Source organism: Gobius niger (assembly GCF_951799975.1).
Source record: "Gobius niger genome assembly, chromosome: 14".
In the NCBI taxonomy this organism is placed as follows: Eukaryota; Metazoa; Chordata; class Actinopteri; order Gobiiformes; family Gobiidae; genus Gobius; species Gobius niger.
The window spans coordinates 25,298,759-25,321,894 of NC_136865.1; the positions used below are offsets into that span (position 1 = coordinate 25,298,759).

At 39.3% G+C, this 23,136-nt stretch overlaps 1 protein-coding gene across 2 annotated transcripts in view; it reads right to left on the minus strand.

Annotated features, from left to right (window-relative positions):
* cica (capicua transcriptional repressor a) overlaps positions 1 to 20,759 on the minus strand; it is a 71,465-nt gene extending 50,706 nt beyond the window's left edge. For both annotated transcript variants that reach the window (XM_079570846.1, XM_079570845.1), the window contains exon 1: positions 20,581 to 20,759. The gene's annotated coding sequence lies outside the window, so the exon portion shown is untranslated. The remainder of the gene's footprint in view (positions 1 to 20,580) is intronic.
* Positions 20,760 to 23,136: the final 2,377 nt, after the last annotated feature.

Below are 23,136 nucleotides of genomic sequence, written 5' to 3' on the forward strand. Positions count from 1 at the left end.
GAGACAGCAGCTAAGTCCAAGTCCAATGACAATAAATCACAAAATCAAAAGCGTTTTCAATGAAGGCTTTGTACGCTGCAGTACTCAACACTCGGGCAGTATCTGAAAACAGGCAGCACAAGAAGTTGTTCTGTCTGGGAAATGCGGAAGGAAAAGTGATACATAAAACCTATAAGAACATCTAAACCAGGGGTAGGCAACGTCAGGCCCGAGGGCACAAAACCTCTGGCCCCCAAGATGAATTATATTCATGCAAAATAGAGATCAAATGCCTGTTAAAGTATGAGTGTAATACCGTCTGTCCACTGCAAGAAAGTAATTAACTAGATCAGTTTAAAATTCTCAATTTCAGCATCATAATCCAAATTTGAGTTGCTTTGGCGACTTAAGATGTGGTTGAACTTTTTACCTAGATCCTTGAGATTATTGATTATTGATTTACTTGTTCTGGTATGTTTCTGACTCGTTTCAATACATCTGGTTTTTATTTTAAGTAATAGTATTCGGCAATGGGGTAAGAACTGCCAACATCCCATTGGCAGTTCTACTTTCTTATTTCAAGTGAGATTTAACTTAGAACTAGTCTGAGATTAACAAACTAGTAAACTTAGTTGGATCAGGAAAAAAGTGAGTAAAAACAAGACACATTTCCTCAATTTAAGTCATTTAAGCCAATGCTTAAAGCTAACTACTTTTTTTAGTGTATTGTCAGAACAACCCACTTGGTCGTATTTAATGTAATGCATAAGGCATTTGCAGGAAATCTAAACTTGCTTTTAATTTCCATTGCTGACTGATACAGCAAACATGACCAAAGTCTTTTGTTACTACATGCAACACAGGCTTCTGTACGTATGCATGAGGTGTTGCTTTTTTTTCTAATCTTTATTTGAATTGGGACAGTGCACATTAATCAACATGTGTTTTTTTAAAAAGGAAAATGTGCCGGAGTCAGCCATATAGGCTAATTTTCATCTGTAGTCCCATGGCAGGCACAAACATACAGCAAAAACACCATCACAGAGACATAAAAAGACACTGAATGATGAATCACAACACATAGTTAAATATGTAAAAAAAAATAGGTAAATTACCACAGATAAAAAGATCAGAAAGGGACAATACACAAAACACCACAATCTACCACACAAAGTGCTAAAGTACGTGAAATCAAATGCTGAACAGGGACGGTACAATTATCTTTTTAAGAAATGCGTGGTCCCATATCTGCAACGGAGAAACAGCCTGAATTTGAGTTCAAAACGGCAACAGACTTCTATAAAATAGTGTGTTTAAATTATTCACACATCTGTGCCCAAGAATCTGAACCGAGACCTTACAATACTGAATGCTCAGCAGCACGGATATCTTACGTACAAGCTATTTCCTCTGTGTAAACATGCATCGTTGCCCAATTATTACAGGAATTCAAAAATGAACAGAAATGGAAGCAAAACGGACAAGTGTATTTTCTCTTGATTCATTTTCGAGATAAAGCCAAATGTTGATCGACTAAAAAAAGACTTTTGGGAAACTGCTTTGGCCAAAACAAACAATTGTCTCATACCACAGTCTCGGCCAGTGACCCAGCCCCAACTTCACTCAATGGGAACAAGAACAGCCTGACCGCACGGCATTCAAAAGACCAATAGTTTCAATTTTATGCAACGTACTAGTGACATTTATTACTCATGTCGCTGTGTGGTAATCAATCATGTAATATTAGCTAAAACCAAACAAAAACCAAGGCTGTACAGAGGAAAATTGCAACATTTTATAACTGTGACAACGATTTTACTAAACTATTTCAACATAAATTGTAGGAATTTATTTATACATCAAGTAATGTCACAAAGAGAGTTTTCTAAATCAGGACCGACACGAGGCCAAAATGGAGCTAAAGAATGAAAGTCATGAATGCAACTGAACGTTTGCATAATTTTACCAATAATTATGCTCTATATAGTGCAGTCCTGGTAAAGTTCAACAAATGAATACAAATCACAAGTTGAAGGATTGTAATCAGGAAAATAAAGCAAAGATTGAAAATGATTTAGACAGTACTGTATTCCTTCCAAACCAACATTATCACATCTCCTTGGGCCTTTATTCAAAACCTGCCAAACCCTGTGTAAACATGTTCTGAAATGTGATTCATCTAGGGATGTTCATGATTAATCAGATATCCGATTATTTGTCATTTTGGGACAACTGATTACAAAGTAGGGATGCACCGATACCTCTTTTTCTAAAACCGACAGGAGTACGAGTACTTTGATTTAAGTACTTGCCGATACCGAATATCGATACGAGTACAAGGCATTTTCTTTCACATACTTTTTGAAGTGAATAGACGGTTTATAGACTGACTTTTTCACAGCAGATTGGTTAGTAATTAATTTACTCATTTACATTTCCTTGAGTAAAGTAGGCTACACTTTTAAGAGAAGGTATATCAGAATTGAACAGACGCCATTTCATTTTTTTAAATTTTTCATTCAAAATTATTTACATTTTTTATTGCACTGTCTATTATAGACAGAACAGCCCATGTCCAAAACCTTCTCAATGCCTGTGCTTTATTCATTTATATATTTTTTATTCAACAATAGTATTGAGATGTTACTTTTTACTGCAGCTAATGGACATGCTTTATTTTGGATTTTCTGAATACTTTTTAGTGACCGGGTTAGTTTTTCAGATGAATAAGCCCCTGGGCATAAAACAGCGTAAGAATTGCCAGAACTGTTAGCTGCAAGTTAGCGGCTAGTTAGCAACATTAGCAACATTAGCCTGTATCTTGTAAACAGTGCAGACTCCACACTGCACTAACAACATTTAGCTCTGGTCAAATCCAGCACAGACTCTGATTTAGGGAGTGTCGTCTGTAGTAAAGTCAGCTCTATGTGGAATATTGTATTTCCACTAAAGAATTCTCCAGTTTGTTGCTATTTTGTCTCTTCAGCTGAGAGGTACGGCCGCACGTCAAGTGGCATCGGTTTCTGGTATCGGGACCTGATGAGTACGAGTATGTGGTATCGGCCCGATACCCGATACTTGTATCGGTGCAAATATGTTAAAATGTAATTGTTCTACTATATGTTTAGGGGAAATACATTATAATAGAAGTGCAAATAAGCATAAAATGTGGCATCTGTCGAAGTTTAAAAACCTACTGGGGGGAAAACAAGTTCATGGATAATTGTAATAATAATAATAGTATTAGTATAGTTGCTCATATATAATGCACACTCAAAGGCATCTTGATTTTCTAAAATATAAATAGCAAATCTATCGCAACACTTGCAATTGGATATTCAGCAAAAACGCGGCAGCCCTATAATTTTAACTCCACGCACTAAAAGTTTGATGCGCAGAATATAGTTACAAAATAAAAACGATCAACGAGCCTATGAAAGGACTGCAGAATATTGTCAATAATAAACAACAGTAATTGCTTCGGGCTTTAAAACTAAACTTGGCACTCAAAAAAGCGAAAGACACCGTCCAAACTTAAATGACTTTTAATAAATTAGTACTTGACTGTGGCAAATTGCTGCAGCATTAGGTAATTTCATTAATATAAGAGCAGAGAGTCGAGTGTGTCTCTGTGGGTGTTGGAAACGGTTAGGTCACGGGTTTTGTTATGATTCTGCAAAAAGCTGCTCAAGTCAAATTGAGCAATCACTTTAATTGGTGTTATAAAATTATTACGAAACTTCGGAATGACAAACAGAAAAATAAAAATTGCATATTTAATTTTGCAAGCGCGCTGCGTCGGCGGCACCGATACCGGCACAGTCATCATGAAAGTCGATGGCATCAGGAACTTTGAGAGTCACATCGCATGAACTGTTAGAAATGAGGTGTGATTCTTTTTTGTTTTATCTCAAAGGGACAATGTATGAGGACTTACCAATTTACTACAACTACTACTACTACTACTACTATCACTACCTGTACTACCATTTCAATATCTTAGTTTCAACTAAAAAAAACAGCTGGATTTACCAAATTAAATATTGATTTAAACCACCTGGATTTCACAAAATAAGCACTGTTCCATTATTCGAGATCTGTTGAGAAGTTATGCTAGTGTCTTGCCTTAACTGAGTGCATCAGATTCAGCTTTACCCAAATCTAAAAGCTTCTTGACTAGAGCTTACAGCCTGTAGGCCAGTTTAACAAAACCGATGTGACTTCCCTGTTTCCGCCGCATTTTTGTAAGACTTTGTCAGTTTTTTGTCTTGATTTTGCAGGTTTTTCTGATATTTTGTTGCCTTTTTCATCACTTTTTGTTTTTGCTTTTTGTTGCTCTTTCGTGGCCTTTTTTGTTGTTGTTGCTGTCACTTCTTCATTGCGCTTTTTTTTGTCTTTCCTTGTTGTTATATTTCCATCCTCATTTTTGTCGCAGTTTTGACGCTTAGTTCAAGAAGCTTTTAGATTTGGTGGCGATGAACAGGTTAAAAATCACCTGTTTCAAAATAAAATGAAAAACTGAGTATGAGGCCTGACTACGATACTCAGAATGTAGCATATATGAAAGCACAGGATTTCTAAGTAACAGCAAATCAAATTTAATGCTTATTATTAAAGTCCAAATACTATATATTTATAATACCACAATCGCAAAATATCAGTCTATATTTAATCCAAAAAATTCCATTCCAGGAAGAAGATTTTGATGTTGAAAAGCATTTACATTTTTTACAATTTCTGCCAAACCTGCAGCTGGATGTGTTTGACCATAACTTCAGGATTTTCAATGAACTTATGCAAATATAATAGTAGAGCAAAGGCATTATTTTCCTTTAAAAAAAAAAAAAAAAAAAGCCAGTTTGACTTTGGGGCCTAAATTTTGGCACAATTCATTTCATACTTTGCCCAACAGAAACTTTAAAGTAAACTTTACTGAGTCACAAAAGAGGACTGTCATTTCCATGTCCGTGCATTTTAAAATCTGCATCAATATCACTTCTCCTGCCACATTTAGACAAGGCTTGTTAATGAGAAGAGTTTGCACACAAAATACTTTACAAAGCAGGAAGAGATAAGATCAACAAAACCTCATTAAACTTTACTTGCTAAAAGAAATGTGAAGAGTGGAGATACAATATGTTCCGTTTCACTTTGCAACATGATGGACGCAATATGGAAGCATTTAGGTAAATATAGCAGAGTGTTGTAACTAGGAAACTAATTGAATCTTTAAAAAAAAATCTAAACCGAGCACATTCTCTCCAGTTTGGCATTACCCAAATCAAAAAAGCGACAAAAACACGTCTAAAAAGTGGTGAAAAGCCACAAAAGAGTGACAAAAAGCTGCCGGAAAAGCAACAATGACACAATTTTAAAAAAGTAACAAAAAAGTGACAAAAACACAACAAAAAAACAACAAAAAAGCAATGAAAAACATCAAAAACGGGAAAAAAACACACCCGAAAAGCTTCACAAAAGTGACAAAAAAGCGATGGGAAAAGTGACGAAAACACGACAAAAAAGCTATGGAAAAGCATCAAAAAACGGCATAAACACAACAACAAAAAAACTAAAAAAACGCTTCAAAAAAGTGACATTTGGATCAGTTTTGTCGGTCCTTCAAATGAGGCGCTGCACGGGCCTACGGGCTCAAGAAGCTTTGAGATTTGGGTAAAGCCGAGCTGGAGAAAATGCGCTGGTTAAGGTGGAGAGAAAGAGATTAATTTTCTTTTCTCTCTCTCCGGAAAGTAAAAGCTTTCTGACGTTTTTATTCAGCACAAGTAACTCACGGGGAATAAAAGCTCGTAGACTCCTGTACTGAACACGAACATGCACCTTGTTAGGATTTATCGACTTCTTCTTCCATGTATCACCTTTTGTGCAAGAACAGGTGCCACTACCTGTGAAACCCTCCTGCCTGCCGCCTCACACATGTATCTGTGTTCCCTGTCGGAGGAAGGATGCGGCGCCCGGTTGTAGCGAACATGACTCATTCACGCATTCATTACACATTTATCCCTTATATAACGATCCTACTCACATTGCAGCAGTGCGCTCCCAACCGGGCCAGGTACGCACTGACAGGGGGACGCCATGTTGGACTACACAACTACTACTACTTACAACTACTACTACTACTACTACAGGCACAAGTACAGCATGTGCACTCCAGCTAAGGGGAAACAGTGCACAGCTCGTCGTAATATGCCCAGACAAGCCTTTTTTTTCTGCACACACCCGCTGTTGTACTCTTGGCCAGGGCAGTCAGAGGCGGGGGAATTCCTCCGACTCAAAGATATTCAGTCTCTCTCTCTCTCTCTCTCTCTCTCTTTCGCTCTTCTTCTGCCTTTAACGACCTTTATCTATGTTTTTGAAAGCTGCCCTCCTCTACAAACTCCATTTCCTGTGCGAGAACGTTACATAACATCTCCCATCGCTTTTTATTGCCATTAGACTGTCAAGTAAATACATTCTTTTCCCACTTCATGATTGAAAAAAGGTTTGTTCTCGGTACCGACACGGACCGGGTTTGAAGAACTGTTCCGTTTTTTTGTTTTTTGTTTTTTAATAGACCATGATCGTCACTAGACCCAATCTCTTCCGATATATGAAATAGTGTGACAGATTACAGGAAATGGCTGAACTGGGGAAAAGAACAAACACATTCTTATATGTGAGGGAACCTGGTCCAAATTAGAAACAAAAAGCTATGGGAAGTCAGTTCTGTTTTCTCGTCCAATGGAAACACTGATATCCAGAATCCAGAGAAGGGAATAGTGGAGATTTTAAAGTTGATGGATTGAGTCGAGGATGTTTCCCTTCTATCTTCAGAAGCTTCTTCTTTGGTCTTGTGGTCAGAAGTAGTAAGTAAGCACTAGGGCTGCATGACATTTAAAAGCTTGTGAAATATGCGATACGGGTGTGAATTAATCTCTTACCACCCGTCCTAACCGAGCCTGTTTTCTCCTAAGTCACTTTTTTGCTGTGTTTATATTGCATTTTTGCTGCTTTTTTGTCATGTTTTGATGCATTTTTTGTAGAGGCTGGCTGACATATCGGGCCGATATTTGGGGATTTTACAATAACGGCTATGGGCTGATCTAACACAGAAAAAAGACGATATTTCCGGGACCGAAAATGATAAAGACTACCCGCTTTTTGCATCGGAAAGAGCAATTTAAAACGAGTCCTCCCACACCTCCCCAGGCCTCAGGGGAGGTGAGAAACTGAAAATGGGTTAGCTTCAAGTTTATTAAACACAAGTTTCACTAAACCTCCGTCAATATGGCCATGCTGCATATTATTTTGAAGTGCAGAATCTGGAGAATTAAATCGCTGGGTTAGTTTTAACTCCACTATTGTATTTTTGATCGTCGCGCAAAATGCCACGGCTAGTAACAATATGCTAATGCTAACGACAACTAATCAAAGCTGGGACAGAAACTATGATTTCATCACCTAAAGTAATACAATAAAATTGGCTAGTGCTGGAGCGGCCAAGTATTAGTTTTTGCAGGATTATAGACCAGACATTTGGAAAAATCAGCCAAAAATATCGGTCAAAGATAGCATATCGGCCAATTAACATCCCAAAATATTGGCATTGGAGTTAGAAAAACCCATATCGGTCAGCCTTTTTGTAACTGTTCTAAAGTGTTTTTTATCAATTTTATGTCACGTTTTTGTTGTTTCAAGAACCTTTTAGAAGAAGCCAAAAAGGAGAAAATATAGATTTAGGTTCAGGTGGGAGATAAGAGGTTAATGCCATAGCAATGTTTCACTAAACCCATTCAATTCCAACACAAATTGTGTGTAAAACCCCCCCACAAAATATGCACCAAAACGAGACACACATGGAACTATATTAGGAATATTAAAACTGAACTTCAATATGATGGACAATCATCCTCAGGTGAATGTTTTTAAATCATTTTCAGCCTAATATAAGTACATGATATGGAATTATTATATAATACCCAGTTAAATATCAATACTGAGCACTCCACATAACAACTGAAAATAATATGTCGAGTAAAGGTTTTTAGACAGCCACTTCAGCCCTGAACATTTAATCAAAATATCAAGTATTTTAAAAAGACCTGGGCAAAATATAGCAATACTTCAAGGACAACAGTCGAAGTAAACCAAGATCAAAAGCTGGACTAAATCAATGAATAGACTGTGAATAAAAAATGAGCTATGATCTACACATAAAACTCACCTTTTTAACCTTGCTTTTAGTTAGTTGCTCTCTTCTCTTGGTTTAATTTTAATTTCATTTTTGTTACTTTTCAATCGGTGAGCTGTCTGGAAATACAACTATGTTCTTTTCTTTGAATATTTTTGTCCCACAAATCGTGCCCCGAGCTGCTTCTGAAGCATTCGAGCTGTGCCTGGGCATGAACAGTGTTATATAAATAAACTTGAACTTGAAAATCCGGCCCACATCGGTAGTTACTGTCTTAAACTGGACAGCCACCAGGAGGGACGCACACACCCCTTTGAGAACCACTGTCTTCTGCCCTATCTCTGCTCCACTAGCTCATATTGATTTCAATCTCACGTCTCTATATCCCTCGTTCTGAGCAGCAGTCGTTCCAGAATTAGCAGCACGCTGGTGGCTTATCCTCAGATCATTGTTATTCCACACCGGTTCCACTCATTCTTCCTCTCCCATTGTCCAAAAAAAATCCCTCAGAATAATGCCAGTTTTTCATTCAGACTTTAGCTGAAGCGCTTCTGCTGACTGGCCCGCTGCTCCTCGCCCTGCGCTAGTTTGTTGTTAGCTGGGACTCCCCTGAGGTCCTCGCAGCCGAGTCATGTTTTCCAAATACAACTCTCAGAAGCGATGAGATGATAGCATGTCTCAGTAATCTCTCTGCAGCATTTTCAAAGGGAAATCCACCCCGAATGTTTACTTTGAAAGATCAGTGTCGTACGCAGTTATGAATCGCTAATGATGTTTTCAAGCTTCACTATATCAATATTTTGACTTAGCTAATCTGTTTAAATATGAGCGCTCGCTGATGGCATGCTACTGTGCTCCATTATTTGAGGATGATGACACACCACTTATGCCAGGGGTCTCCAACATGCAAGCTTTGACATGACAAAGTGTGTCTCATCAAGCGCATGTAGAAATGTACAAAGCCTGTGGGGAGGTAGTAGGTACAGGGAAAGCCTCATTCCAGATCCCAGGCCTGTGCCACTGAAATAGAAAGCATAAAAGTCAAACTGCCGCTCACTGGTTTCAATATATCGTGATTGAGGAAGTGCAGCATAATAAACACATGGACAAAAATAAATGTCTCATATTTTTAGGGGCTTTCTCGATAAGGAAAATGAAGCGATATATATACAAACTAGTAGATACTGAACCAGTTTTAGCTCTCACCGCTTTATAAACACAATTTTCACCACTTGCATCTAAGTGATATGGGCATACTGTCATTTTGAAGCTAAGAACCCGGATAATTAAATCATTGAGTTACCCCCGGCTCACATTAACTCCAGTCCTGGTTTTCCCCAAACTATCACTCACAGTGAGTCCGGCTGACACTGTGGCTCCGCCGGCTCCGGTGCCAGACGTTGTGCCAGGCACAGAAACGGCACTCACGAGAACAGAAGTTCTCGGACGGCCTCGGTAACCGGACCCGGATTTCGCGGAGCAGTGTGAGTGTGCGATATTGTTTTAAATAACTGTCTAATACAGCGGAGGCCGTACCGGACCGATTAAATATGAGCTGGGTCTTAGTTTTAACCTCCGCAATTGAATTTTTGATTGCCGCACAAAATGCCGCGGCTAGCAACAGCAGGCTAAAGCTAATGCTAACGGCAACTACTCCTGGGTCCTGGGTCTGAAACTATGATAGAAATACATAAAGTAGCCTAATAAAATACAAAACTTTGTAATGATAACAATATTTAGTGTAGAAAAGTCCAGTGATCCTTGTTAAATGTGTTTCCGTTAGTTTATTGATAGATATAATTGATAATTGATCTGTAACATCATGACAAGAAAATATTGTATTTATCTTATGAAGAAATGGAGAAAAAAAAAATTCACTTTTTCACTTTTCACAGCAGCCACTTTTATGAAAGTCTATTGGTATCGGTTAATATCGGATATCGGCAGATATAACACCCCAGAATCAGTATCGGAAGAAAAACAGACTAGGGTAAACAAAAACACTATCTGCATTTTCCACCTATTTTTTTCTACAATGTTTTCCCCCCACTTTCTTCTTTTATTCCCAATGTATTTTCTCTATTTTTCTCCATTTCCCCCCTATTTTTTCATAATTTTATCTCATACTTTCCCATTTTTTTCCCATCTTTTCCCTCATTTTTCTCTATCCCCCCAATTCATTTTTTTTCTTCCACTTTTCCCCCACATTTCTTGAGAATAAACTTGATATTGTACATTTGCAAATCTTCCAAACAGCAACTTCGATATTCTCTTGCAGACGATATACTAACGAACTCTACAAACACAGTATGCAACAAGGTAACTATGAGACAGTTTCAGTAATAATGAAAGTAGTTTGTGGAGGAGGTGAACTTTAATCAAGGCTCTCACATAAACATGACACGCGCATCTCAGAGTTTTCACAGTGTCTTATAAAGTCAAAAACAAACACATGACAATACAAATCAACGCCTACTTTTGCTTCTCAGCCTTTAACCCTTTTATGTCGGTTACAGCGCTTGTTCTTGTGCATCGTGCCGTTTCAGTTACATGACACAACTCCTCTGCCTCATTCACACCGAGGCAGCAGAACCATCAGCCTCCTCAGCACTTCCTAAATAATTGCAGTCTTTGTGAACCACTACAATTGCTATTTTGATTTAATTGAGTTGTGCAACCATAGAGCAACCAAACAGGAGAATCTCTTATTATTGGGCGAGTTCTCAAACTTTTCACACAAACTAGAACCTTAATGAACTATTTAGCCTTCCAAGTACCTTAAGGCCTAGATCAAGAGTAAACCGGGACTAAACCGGGTCCAAAAAAAAAAAGATCTAAATATGGCAGAATTGTGTCTGAACTGGGAGAGCACCATGTCTAAACACCCAACCTGAATCCGTTAGTTACTAAACCATGCATGAAATGATCACTACCTAAAAGGAATAAAGTCTAAAATAGCAGATGACCATGAGTACCACCTGAAGAGACCCAAGTATAATCAGTAGTGCACGGACCACAGTTTGGGAAACACAGCAATAGGCTCATGAGTGACACGTGACTGCGAGTGCGATCTCCGGACACCGCGCTCCTTCCTCTCACTATTTTCCCAGTAAGGATTAGTGATGTCTTGCACAGATCAACAAATAGATTTAAGAAAACATCACAGACAGGCTACGTGTTAAAAACACAACTTTGGATGTAAATACTGTACTTGACAACAGGAAGCGTCCGTGTTTATTAAAGGGATATTTCAGGATTTTTGAGATAGGGCCTCATTTCCTAGTTATCCAGAGTGTTGCTTATTTCTGGATATATTTTTTTTGTAATTCATGCAGTTCTTGTATTTGAAGATTTTTGTGGCGCTAGGCTAGTGCAAGGCTAGCACATTTCTACGGTATCAGCTATCTAGCTAGCTTATACAACCACGAAGCTGATGCTGCTCAAATATAAGTTCTTTAAAATGCAAAATGATTCAAATTACTCTATTGACACAGACATTTATATGGTTAGTCTGGTGTTATAAGTGATTTACCTCAGGTGCACTGTGGAGCGGGTCAGACTGGTTTTAATGCAGGCTAGCTGATATCGTAGAAATGCACTAGCCTTGCACTAGCCTAGTGCCATGAAACTCTTCACAACAGAACTGCATGAATTACAAAACAAAAATTAGCAACACTGTGGATAACTAGGAAATGAGGCCCTATGTCAAAAATACTGAAAATCCCTTTAAGGAGGACTTTTCTTTCTTTTTTTTCCCTTTTATCTCAGAGCTAACAGCTAGCACCAAAAAACAACACCACAAAAAATAAACAGTATTTCTACTAAAGACAGATATTGCATGATATTGAAATAACTTGTGATATGCGATGTACAGGTGCAATATTGCGATGCCGATATTATTGCAATATTTTACTAAACCAACACATTCTGTTCTAAGTCTTTCAGCGAGCAGAAGTCGTCAAAAAACACAAAATCAGGATCAAAACAAGGAACTTTTACACACATTTAGGTTCTGTTCATTGTTCGTTTTTTGGCTGAGTTTGCAAAATAAAAGTGTCGATCTCAGTCAGAGAAGACTTGAGTGATGTTACGATATATTGTGGCTTCTTCAAAATCTCGGTGCTATTTTAATTTGTATTTAGTGTTAGCCATTAGCTTCAAGACGAAAACACAGCGTGAGCGCGGGAGTATCCTCCAGTGATTTCTTTGCTCCTGACGCGATGTTTTTAACATGCTGCTCGTGACTGTCTGTCATTAACCCACTGTCTACAAACTGCTACTAAAAAGGGAAATAATGGGACAGGAAGAGCAAGCGCCTCCTGAGGATCCGCTCGGAGTCACGTGATGCTCGCGTGCGTATAGCCCATTACAGGCCTATTCATATCCGCATAGAAGAGAAGAGACACTAGAGATACATTATCCCGCTCACAAGGCTCTTTTAAAGGGACTATACGGAGCTTAATAATGTTAAAGATAAGTATTTTTCTCCTCCTACATGTTCCAGCCATGTTCTAATGTGTAGAATGAGCTCAGACCTGTTCACTCAAAATTCGGGTCCGAAGTGCCGTCATGCACGAGCTTAATATAGAAGCTGCAGTTACGCATAAGACCTGAGGTGGCAGTAGTGAGCATAAAATGACTAACTTGCATCTAGCCCCTTTAATAATAACTGTTTGGGAGGTAAAATGGACATAGTGTGAGGGACCTTCATTTTTAAATCATTTAAAAAATAACTGAGTCTTGCTCCAGGAAACAACAAGCATCTACGGCCATGTTGACCACAATTAAGTCACTTGGCGCAGTTGAATTGAAACATTTATAGCACAAAAACCGTACAACATAAGCAACATAATGTCCCTCTTCTCTCTATAAGCATCAGCAGCAGCACGTCTCCTGTGGCGTGTGATTGACAGCTAACTTCCCTGTGTTTTTCTGCGTCCTCCCACCTCTCTCCTTCACTCGTCTCGTCTGGCGTTCGTCTGCGCTCATTCAGATCCCTTCAATACGCGCCGCCACATCAGACTGTCTCAAGGCTACGCACGGCAAACATTTCTCTACAAAGAGTTGATAGTTCGCACTGTCTACAGCCGGGTTTCCTCTGCGCTCACACACGTTTAAAGCCACTGCGGCAGAGACAGAGATGGGGGGGAAAGCACAGTTTTGAATATATATGTAACACATACAGTATCATTTCTCTTTGTTGTAACGTCAATGACTAACCGTGAAATAAACCAGGACATTACACAACTAATCTATCTGGGACTTAGCCAGGTCAAACCAGGACCAAACCAAAGGGGGTTTCTCCGAGCCTCAGGTGCTTTTTCAGAAGTGTAAAAACAGGTAATATCTAATTTTGTGACACTGACGCAAACAGGCCAAACACTGTTATGTTTCACTTCCAGCCAGTTGTCATACTTGAAAAACATTAGCTGTAGTGGTGAGTGTACAGAAACATGCTTGGTACAGACAGAGGCATGTCAAATGTAATGCTTTTTCATGCCATTTTAAAGCCCAAACTCTATATTTTAATGCCACAAATGGAGAACATTTAATATCTTAGGATTTGCAAACATTTCATAAAACAGAGGAAAGAGAATTGGACGAAAGGGGTAAAACAAATAATAATAATAAATCCTTTTCGTAGTCCCTCTGGGGGTAATACAAGTGTTAATGGGATGATTGGAGGGTCTTTCATAACTCTGGCCAGAAAACCACAATTGCAACTTGACTGCCACCGGACCGGAGCCACCAATACACACTAATAGAATCCCGAAGATGAAGCTAACAGGCAAAGCTAACTGTGGGCTAGCACCACTTTAAACAGTATTTACAGCCAAGTTTGAGTAAAAAAAAATATTTACATTGTGTAATTGGATGTACAATATCCCTCTCTCCCTTCGCCTTTTAATACTTTAGTATTTACTCTCACGGACAATTAATAAGTTAAAAAATTGCAACTTGCTACGACACCTGCAGTGGCACTTATGGCCTCTAGGGGCATGAGATACTTAGTACTGCTTTAAGCTAAAACAGCAGCTGAATGTTTTAGATCACAATTGGGTATTTTCAATTAACTTAAACAGTAAATATTGTTGCACAATGTTACAATTTTCCAATACATTTAGATTTAATGCTAGTTTGAATCCAATTGAATGCTTTTTAATGACATGTAAGGTCTTGAATTTGGCACAATTCATTTAATGCTTTTTAATTACCCTGAAAAAAGTAATGCTATAATGATGCTTGTAGCTAATTATGCAATCCCGGAAGAAGGAATTGAACCACCAAACTGTGGGTTGAGTAAACATTGCACCCGATTAAGCTGTCCCCATGGTTATATCTATGTAAATGCCCGTTTGGGACAGAGAGCCTTCCTCCTCCGGGGTGAAGAGTGATGACACGAGCGTACACATTGCCTATAGTGGGAATTGAACCAGCTCATAACTCGTATCTATGTAAATCCCTGTTTGGGACAGAGAGCAGTTGTCACAGATGATTTGGCAGCGTGCCCTATATTTAGATGATGATAGGGCGGGTTACGTGTGTTGACTGAGTGTTGAACTGTGTACAGCAGCTGTGTCACAGTCAGGGCCCCGAGATAAGAGCGGAGAGACAAACTGATGCAAGTAGCTCTCGTCTTTGTGAAACGCGACGAGAACGGACCATGTGCAGCTCCGAAAACTCAAGTCAAGGCCGAGATCGTCAACAAATAGAGTTTACAGGCGATGGCGGTGTTCGAGGCTTCGGAGCCTGTTTGTAAAAGAACATAGCCTGGAGGGGACAAACATTATGCACTTGATTTTTATTAACAAACCCTCTAGGTGTGTCAAATCACATAATAATAAAGACACTCATTTGGTTTCTGTTGCTACGACTTGACACTTTTTTTGATTTAGCCTTGGTTTTAAAGGGATATTTCAGGATTTTTCACATAGGGCCTCATTTCCTAGTTATCCAGATCCAGAGTGTTGCTGATTTCTGGAGATATTTTTTGGGTAATTCAAGCAGTTCTTGTATTTGAAGAGTTTCGTGGCGCTAGGCTAATGCAAGGCTAACGCATTTCTATGGTATCAGCTAGCCTGCACTAAAAACAGTCTGACCCGCTCCACAGTGCACCTGAGGCAAATCACTTATAACGCCAGACTAACCATATAAATGTCTGTGTCGATAGAATACTTGTGCATTTAAAAGTACTTATATTTGAGGAGCACCAGCTTAAATGGAATAGAACGTACTGTGGTGTTGAAACAGTTTAATAAAATATCACAATAAAGTTTTATTGCAATATTGCACACCGGTGACGCATAACAAAGGTTTTTCCAATACCGTGCAGCCCTAATTCAGATCATGGTTCAAGAAAACATCACAGACAGTGAGATACAGATGGAAGTCACTGACTATGTGTTAAAATCATTGCGTTGGATGTAAATTCTTGACGTCTGTGTTTAATGAGGAGGACGTTTTTATTTTATTTATCTCTGAGCTAATGACTACTATAAAAAAACACCACAGAAATTAAACAACTAAAAAGTATTAATACTGAAGACAGGCCGATTATTTTTTGATCAGATCATGGTGTGCATTGAAACATGTCCACGAGCATTGGCATTTAATACAAGACTGAACTGCTGACACACGTCACTTGCAGAACATGCATAGAGATGAATAAACTACACACTAAGACCCACAGGGAGGAATTATTGTGTTGTTTCAATCCAAATGCGAATTAATCTTGCACCGAAAATTACAGTATCAGACAATACATGACTAATAGAACAATAGAGCTGTGGAATTACACTAAATGAGTATGTTAATTTCAAATAAAATGGTTTTATACACTCAAAATTTCACAAAGGAGTGGTTCTTAAGCTTAAAAAAAGAACAAGTTTTATTTTCATTTTCATTCTGTGCTTTGCAGTTGAATATGTATTTACATGGAGAGTTTTCTTTATGTCTGCACCACCTACACACGGACTTGCATATCTAGTTCTGAAACTCTTAACCTTTAACATTTTCAGGCCCATCTTTTGCATTCAGTCAAGTTCATAATGCAATAGTCTAGTATTGCAATACAGTTACATCCTATCACTGTATCATCACTTCTGTTTTTAATCATTTTCTAGGTTTTGAGGCAGAAGCAGAGTTCCTGAATGTGTCCATCGAGAGTCAGTGTGTCGAACAATAGGAGCGCCTATCCTTGGGCAAGACACTTCACCAAACAAGTGAATAATGCACCAATTTGTAATGTCAAAGAAAATGGCAATGACAGACTGCAATACTGTTACCCATACTGTATTGTATAGTGACATTATGTATGATAGCTATTCCCCAAGAGCAATACTGTGGTACAACGAGTTCCCGTGTAATATATTTGAATAAGTGTGTGTACCTTCTCCTATGCCGCGGCAGTAAACAGCACTTTGTGTCGTGTCAGGTGAAAAAACATGTGCTGCAGCCTCACGGAGGGTCACACTGGAGGAGAGGGTTAAGGCACTATTTATTCACCGATGACAGATCAAACTGCAGCGAGCCGTGCTGAATGACCTGCCCACAGGTTCTGAGGACAGAGATGCATTGCAAGGAAGACTCTTTCGCAAATGGAAAAACACTTTTTCCTCCATTGGGTCTGCACAATATAAGGAAAAATTCACTATTTCATAACATTCTCGAATATTGCAATAACAATGTTATTACGATCCTTTCAGCATGTACACTGAACAAGCAATCCCAAATTGTGGACCAAAACAAGGATAAAATGGAACAAAATTGGGTATATTATGACAAAAATTATATGTTTGCACATTTTTAAAGGCACACTGCGTAACATTTTGAATAATACTGTTGCCAGCCATTCAAAACATGCTCCTAATGACCAAATCAACACAGAAAATGCTATTTTTGCAGTACGTAATCAAAGAATTGATTATCTGTCTATATTTAAATCTCGTACTTGGCTGCCTTTAGTCATCTCCATGGAGACGAGTGGGAGACGTCCCGCTCCCAGAAAAGTTATAATCAGGTCTGAGGAGAGATGAGTCGCTCACAGAAAACCTACACGTTTGTTTGTTCCTTTTTGAAGGATTTTTCAACCATTAGAATATCTGTAATGAAGTAAATGCTTGTATTTTATTGCTCTTGATGTGAAATGTTACGCGGTGTGGCTTTAAGATATTGTGTGTTTCCGTTTTAATGCTGCGCAATCAGAAATTGTGTAAACGTCCTTACACATCCACTGTTTATAGCTACACTGTGATATGTATTACACAAAAACTTACTGCGAGAGATGTCTCGCCTCACCAGTTCTCTCCACACACGCAGAAGGAGAATAAAATGGACAGACAGACTCCACTCTGAGAGATTGTACTGCTGGTAATTTATGTAGATCGTAAATTATAACACCCACTTTAAATTGAACGATCGCAATATAGACGTGGGCTTAGGCGTCTGTCAATAAAACGGGTCTAACATATTAATATACACAGTCACATACAACCCGTCCACCACTCTGTAAAATGAAAACGACATGCCGTTTAAAGACTGACGCTAAGATACAGTTGTTTGAATACATCATTGATTGTTTGAAGATGAAAATAAGTGACATTTACTTCAAATATTAGCATTAGGATATTCATTGGAAAGTTTAATATCACTGAGAAGTGTTCACTAAAAGTTTCAAAACATTTATTTTATTGCTACTCAGGTAGATATGAATTAATTTGTTTGGCTTTACCTGAATTTCGAGACACAGTGGATCAATCTGCCGACTTAAAGTGAGATGGGCGTCTGAATAAAATAGACAAACACACTCACTTGTCAAGCTCAATTAAGTTTTGTTTGCTGTTTCTTGTTCTTTTACATCAGGACACTAAAGGACAAAATGGTAGTTCAGTTTAGCTACGTTGATTTCCGTCTTTAACGTGTAGCTAAGCTGCCGTCCACAATATTGTTTTATATCTGTGAGGACAGCAGGAATCGCTCTGTAAGCATTAGCGTACGGGCAACATGCAGAAATGTACTAATCTTAGAACAAAACGTTTCATTGCTTAATGTTTGTGCATCCCCCACGCTGCGCCAAAGATCAAACAGCTCTGCCCTTGAGTTTGCATGACAATAACAAAAGTATCAAAAGTATCCAATTTATTAGAAGTCTGTCTCTTTATGTTACAGGATGTGCGCAGTCACCATCAGGCGGGAACGTGAGCAACTATCTGATCATCAAAGGCAAAGCTAATGAAACATGAAAGAGGTAATATTAGGACAAATTATCTTTCCAATTGCAGTGACTGTGATGCGGTAAAGAACTTAAATGTTGAGCTACTGGTTCTCAGAGTGAGGACTAAACACAATGTGGCTGTGTTTAAGCTTTGTGCAGCTAAAATCAGTCTTCTTGAATATATGAGACAGACCTCAACTCGAACAATGTCCAAATCCAGGCAGAAAAATGAAATAGAACAGTTCGTCTGCACCCTCTATCGTTTTATTGAATTTCTCTGCCTAAAGGTGTAATCATAGCTACTTTAATGCATCCTTCTTGTTCTGCAAAGCACTTTGAATTACTTTGTGTAAAAGCGAACTTGCCAGGTCTTTCAATAGAGAAAAATACAAGTCCAGGAAAGGAGAATGTTAGATTAGTTTCTCTATGCAAATGTATCTAATTGTTTCAAGGAGAGACAGAGAAATACTACAAAGCAACTTCGAGTTGTTACAGCTAAATACACTGAATATTTAATTTCATATACTATATCGATAGAGGCAACCATTATGCTAAAGAAGCAGCGGTTGTGAAATTTAATAGGGCTACTGGTTCAAACATTCAGATGGATAGATAAAAATAAATAAATAAATAGGCTGTACTTAGTTTACAGCACATTGTATTAGAATTCAAATAGTGTCGTAACTTGAAGATAACACATATTGCTGCCCTGTTTTCATGAGATTACCGAGGACATATCTAATATTTCCTGCTCGTTTCTAGCTTTTACCGAACTGATTCATCTAAAAAATATTGAAATGACAGGTTTGTGTCTAGTTTCTTCATTCGCGATCATGTTATTACACTTTTGGGTACTCACATCCGATACTCACTATGCTACTACAGCGCAGTAAAGTGCAACGAAAAATATATGATGTAATGGACTGCCTAACCACTCAAATAGAAAAACTCTATGGTCACTTGTAATTTGAGCACTTGCTTTGTACAACGTGCGCACTATCGGACAGCATTAGGCCACAATACTAGCGTAGCCTTTAGTACTGGATAAGTCACCAAAGTTTTTGTTATATCATTGCCCTCTTACAGACTCTTGCATAAGTAATAACAACATTAGGCTACTTGAACATCCGTGCCTTACCTTAGCAATGAGATGCCTGTTCCAACTATCTGGCAAACTTTAATAAGTGGCGATCTAGGTTGAATTAAATAAACAAAGAGATAGTACAGGTTGTGGATATAGCCTCTTAACTTATCTAGCAAAGGCCTGGAGCACGTATTGCACACTACGAGCCCTGGTGTCGTCACCCTGCCTTAGCTGCGTGCGCGTGTGTAGTCGTAGTACCGCGATTACTACCAGTTTTTTTTTTTTTTTTTTTTTTTACTCCACGCACCAACACAATACTGCAGGCCGTGGCGTGCGGCGACCAGCCAGGCCCCACTTGCACACGCACACAGGCCGCTTAGAGAGAAATCCCCATCTCCGACCTCGCTATCCCCGGCTAAATGACCACTTTAAGAGCCCACGCTGAGCCATAATACCGCGTAAGGCTGGCCCTATCCTCTGGGAAGCTCACGTTAACTTTGTCGACCCACTTACAAAGTCCACAAACGTGATAAAGGCAGCCCATCCGAAAGTGACAGTCGCGCTAAATCATACTTTAAGCCTTTAGGACAACTTTATGACAACACTAGAGGTGATTTGCAAGGTTTAATAGCTGAAAAAAGATAGCCCGAGTGTCAATAGGTGGCCATGGAGTGCTAGGCCCTAAAGCCGTTCAAAAAAAACATGAATATTCAACAACCTTTACGCACAGAAATGGAGAAACGTTTGTCGTAGTAGCGACATAAGCGGTGCCAATGAGGAGTTTGAGCTTGTTGATGCAACGCAGGGAGAAAAAGCAGTAGTTGAAGGAAGTCCAAAGGCAGTTATGGCGTTGAATTTATTTCTAGTGGAAAAGTTTCAAGCGCGCTGTGTCTAGCCGCACCGCTCCCTTTTACGCATATGACACCAAGTACGCCCCGGAGTTCTGAGTTCAGGCCACCTATGTGCGCGTAAATAAGCCCGCTGCTCCCCCGGCTAATGCTGTTTGTGACCGCGCTGAACACGTATTAGCATCGGAGCTCGGCGAGAGGAAAGCACAACAAGCCCCACAAGCCGCAGTGCTGCAGAGAGGAAAGATTTCAGAGGAGCAATACTCACCAGAGCGGGCTCACACTGGCGCTTCGGTGACTCCGCTGGGTGAAATAGGGCAGTGGGGCCGGTCGTGCGCAGTTGCCAACTAGCGACGGCTCATGTTTCTCCGGCAAAGCAACTTAAAAGGAGGAAAACTACTGCCCTGTGCATTCTACTCTACAGTCGCAAAATGGTGAATGAAGCCCCAAAGCCTTGACAACCAGTCCGCGCGGCCAATCGCGGCGCACGGACCCGTACAGTAGCCAATCCGAGGCCGCGGAACACCGTCTGGGGCCGGGCCGCATGTCAAAGTAAATTTGAGTGGCGTCCGGGTCTGGCCAATGGCGGTGTGGGAAAACACAGAACAGCTGTTAGGAGAGCGAGGCTGTGGCGGCCAATGGGAGCGCGCGGGGGGCGGGGCCGCGGCCACAGTGGAGGAATGAACACATGCAAACGGGGCTATATGGGCGCCTCGATCATTTCAATACGATGTAAAATGCGTGCGCGGAGAGAAAGTCACTCAGTTTAGTGTCGATATATTTTACAAATAGATGCAAATGTAGGTGAACACGGTCATTGTCAGAGTGGTTGTATTTCAGTCATAATCACATCTTAATAATAAAAGCTAAAATAAGAACAATACATTATTTTTCCACCTATTAAAGTGGGCACATCATGCATTATGGAGGTCTTGAATAAAAAATTGGGTACCTCAGCACATTTTCTCCAGTTTTACCCAAATCTAAAAGCTTCTTGACTGGAGAGCTTACAGCCTATAGACCAGTGTAACAGCTGATTTGAAAGCTAAGACCTTCAAAACTCATCTTAGCTTCTTGCTTGTTTTTGTTATCACGTTTTAGTTGTTTTTGTCCCAGGTTTTCATTGCTTTTTTTGTCGCATTTTTACTATATTCTTGTCACGTTTCCATTGCTTTTTTTGTAGCGTTTTGAAGAAGAAGAAGCATCGTATTGGCGCCATTTTGTGTGTGGAATGTCACTGTGATCCAGCCACAAAAATGTGACCAAAACATGTCAATAAAGCAAGGAAAACGTGATGAAAACAACCAAAAAGGACAAAATCATAACAATCATAACAGGAAAGAAGTCTGTAAGCTCCATTCGAGAAGCTTTTAGATCTGGGTAAAGCTGAACTGGAGGAAATGCACTGGGTTAAGGCAGATGTTTAGAGGTTAATATAGTCCATTTTAATATTTAGTATTTATATAAGAGATAAAACTATCACGGCTGAAACACTGGGCTGGTCAGGCTTTTGAATTTGCCTGGAGAGCCCTCTGCAGTCACCAGTGGGAATGACATGCCAATACAACAGTGAATACGAGCTTCGACTTGGTATCAGCAGCTAATGCATGAATGGCACAATGATGAACACACTTTTTGGGCTTTCTATACTGCAATAAAATCCAAGAAATACACATCAGAGCACAATTGCAGTAAAGGAAACAACCAAAAGGGACAGGACTGCACGACTGAAGCAAAATACTACTACTGAAAAAGTCGGTTGTGCACCACGTCTGCTATAAGGTCACAAATAGATGCTGATAAGGAATTAGCCAATTGGGGCCATACTACTGTACAGTATATTTGCAAGGTTAGCCACTTCTCCATTTGATAGACTAAACAAAAAAATAAATTTCCGCCCGGGCAGTTTTTACTTGTAATGCTTAACAAGTTCACTCAAAATGTGAAATATGCAAACAATGTCGGCAACCGGCCAAGCTGAGGTTTTACAGGAAACCTTGTCTTTTGCTACATATTTTTAGTTCCAACATGGAGTAAGTCGTCTGTATAAAATATAATTACAGGCCGAAGCTCATGCCCTTTGCAGTTATAGTTTCACCTTTAGATTACTTTTGGTCATGGTTTGCTTCCTGGAAAACTTTAGTTGTACGTGAGGACTGGTTTATAAAGAATAAACTGGCAAGAAAACCTGTCACCCTGGGATTCCCCCAACACAATTCAAATAGGTTACTGTACCATATAAGCCGTAAAACTGGAGGTTATAGTATCAGCAAAATATGTACTGTACTTGTCTGCAGCACTTGATAAAAAGCTTCTTGGTCACTTTAGTTTGTTATTCAAGTGATGTTTTTACAGGCCACAATGAGAGTAGTTATCACAAAGGAAAATGTTTACTGGTTCTATGTTGAAGGATCTATCAGAAAGAGCAAAAAATGTGGTGCAGGGCTCTCCAAATTCAGGACTGCTGTTCAAAACTAAGTATGCAGATTCTATAACTCAACTGTCCTCCTACTATCTGAGAGTGAACCCTACTCAATCCACAGAGTTAACTTGCAAACAAGCATAAAACAGGTGTAGGATGAGCTAAAGAATGGTAACTCATTGAAAATAAGACAGCACTGATTATATAAAAGTGATAGAACATGTTTTCATGTGTCTTTAGGAGGACAAATGACAGCACGACATAGGGTTAATGGCTCAGCTTGTCAATTGCCCTTGATTGTAGGCTGCCATGTTATGTAATATGCGTGCTAGTAATTAGCTGTATTGATGTCAACAATGCGATAGTAGTAACAGGGATTGGTGACAGCTGTGCCCATAATCA